The sequence below is a fragment of the Leptodactylus fuscus genome, chromosome 2, assembly GCF_031893055.1.
Source record: "Leptodactylus fuscus isolate aLepFus1 chromosome 2, aLepFus1.hap2, whole genome shotgun sequence".
Classification (NCBI taxonomy): Eukaryota; Metazoa; Chordata; class Amphibia; order Anura; family Leptodactylidae; genus Leptodactylus; species Leptodactylus fuscus.
Window position 1 is genome coordinate 183751966 of NC_134266.1, and position 2282 is coordinate 183754247.

Sequence of the window (2282 nt, forward strand, 5' to 3'; positions counted from 1 at the left end):
GTGTGCACTGTGCAGAGTAGGATTGCTCCTGCTAGAAGTGATGTCACGGGAAAGGGCGGGGCCTCGCGGAGGAGGGGCGGGGCCTCGTGGTTCAATGATCTGTGCTCCGTATAGGAAGTAGATACTGTACACTTGTAGTTGGGATGTGAGGAGGGCTGAAGGAGAGAAGACAAGGTTCCGTGTGTACAGCATCACTCCTTTCTCGTCAGACCCTCCCAGAACACTGTGCAACATATACAACATCACCTCTCTGCCTTTACCCCCCAAATACAATCTCATGCACACACCTCCCAACTTCTGAAGAACAAAAAGGGATAAAATGGGCAAATATAGCCACGCCCACTTTTATGTTGACTCCGCCCATTCCCCCCTCATCTCTGCCCTCAGTTTCATGTCCTCCCCTCCATCTCTGCCTCCAGGATAATGATATTCACACACACAGTACAACACACACTTATACTCACACACACTCACTCACACAGACACACACACACACACTTACTCTCTCTCCACCCTGCATCTCATATCCTGCAATTTGCCCGCGGCAGAAATGCCACAAGGAAAAATTGCGGCATTATACAGTACAGGTAAAGTAGATGGGATTCATACAAATCCCATGCCCACTTTGCATTTAAAACCGCAGCGCGGAAATGCTGTAATTTCCAAAACTGGCACAGTTTGGAAATCGCAGCATGTCAATTAAATCTATGGAAATGGCAGCAGCTTTCCCATAGATATGTAACAGAATTGTATTGTATTGTAATTGTATTGTAACAGAATGTCTGTGGAGGAAAACTCAGTGAACTTTCTGTTCAAAGCGCTGTGGGAACAATCACGATGCGTTCCCGCCATGGTTTTTCCCGCAGCGCTTTAGAGCTGCGGAACGTCCTGTGGGGCCTCAGCCTTACGATGGATTTAGCCTATGGACAACAAAGTGACCATGTGGCACATCATGAGCTGAACCTATACATGCCAGGAATCAAGCATTGACAATAAATAAACCAAAAGCATATCTGCGATGAGAAGCTCGCACTGTAAAATCTCCTAGTGGGACAACATTTTTATAAAATAAAGTTTATTGATCTATTCACAGTATATTTTCCCAAAACACTTACTTTATAAAACTGCAAAAAAATATATGTATATGTGTATATGTGTGTGTATTTGTGTGAATATGTGAATATATATATAATATCCTGCAATAAACAAGCCTCATACAGCAATAGCTATGGAAAAAGAAAAATTGCCTTAGTGCTAAAGCCGTATTGGTATTTAAGGGAGCGTTCACACTACCGTCGGTGTCCGACATGTAGTGTCCGCTCCTAGTGTCCGCTCAAAATCTGTCACGGACACTAGGAGCGGACACTAGCTGTGTCCGTGACACCTGTCATTCAAATGAATGGGCATCGGGTGCGTTCTTTTGCACTCCGTGCCCGTCCTTTCCTGTCCGCAAGAGAAGATGTCCGACTTCTCAAGCGGACAGAGGAACCCTGCATGCAGGGCTTTTCTGTCCGCTTGAGAAGTCGGACATCTTCTCTTGCGGACAGGGAAGGACGGGCACGGAGTGCAAAAGAACGCACCCGATGCCCATTCATTTGAATGACAGGTGTCACGGACACATCTAGTGTCCGCTCCTAGTGTCCGTGACAGATTTTGAGCGGACACTAGGAGCGGACACTACATGTCGGACACCGACGGTAGTGTGAACGCCCCCTAAGGGGTTAAATTATCAGCTGTATATGTCACCATGGTAATAGCATCCACCTGCACCCAATAGGATTGCTGGATGTAAATATGAAAGTGACAGTTGGCTGCTGTCAGTTCCTACTCGTAGTGATGATGATGGAGATGGACATGCTCGGCTCGGCTCCGTGCGGTGACAACATTGTGGCCACAACTACGTTAAGTAATTGGGATTTAATCATGTGACTCAATATCGTAGGACACAACTGATCATTTGACCAATCATATTACAGATATGGGAGGAGGGGGATCATAAGTGTCCAGTATTGATCTAAAACTCCACTACACATATTTATACGTGTGTGTAGGTGTATTATAAGGTGTGTGTGCTATATGTGTGTATAGATAAATAGATAGAGCACATATAAATGTGATATTTCTCTGAGTAGTGTCAGTATTAGTGGTAGTGTTAGACATGTGTGCGTGTCCAATTATGTCATACATATCTCTCTGTGTATAGTGGGGGGATTTTTCAGTGTAAAAAATAGGCCGTAGATTTCAGGCATTAGAATTCTGATGGGGCCAGTGGCCCTACCAAC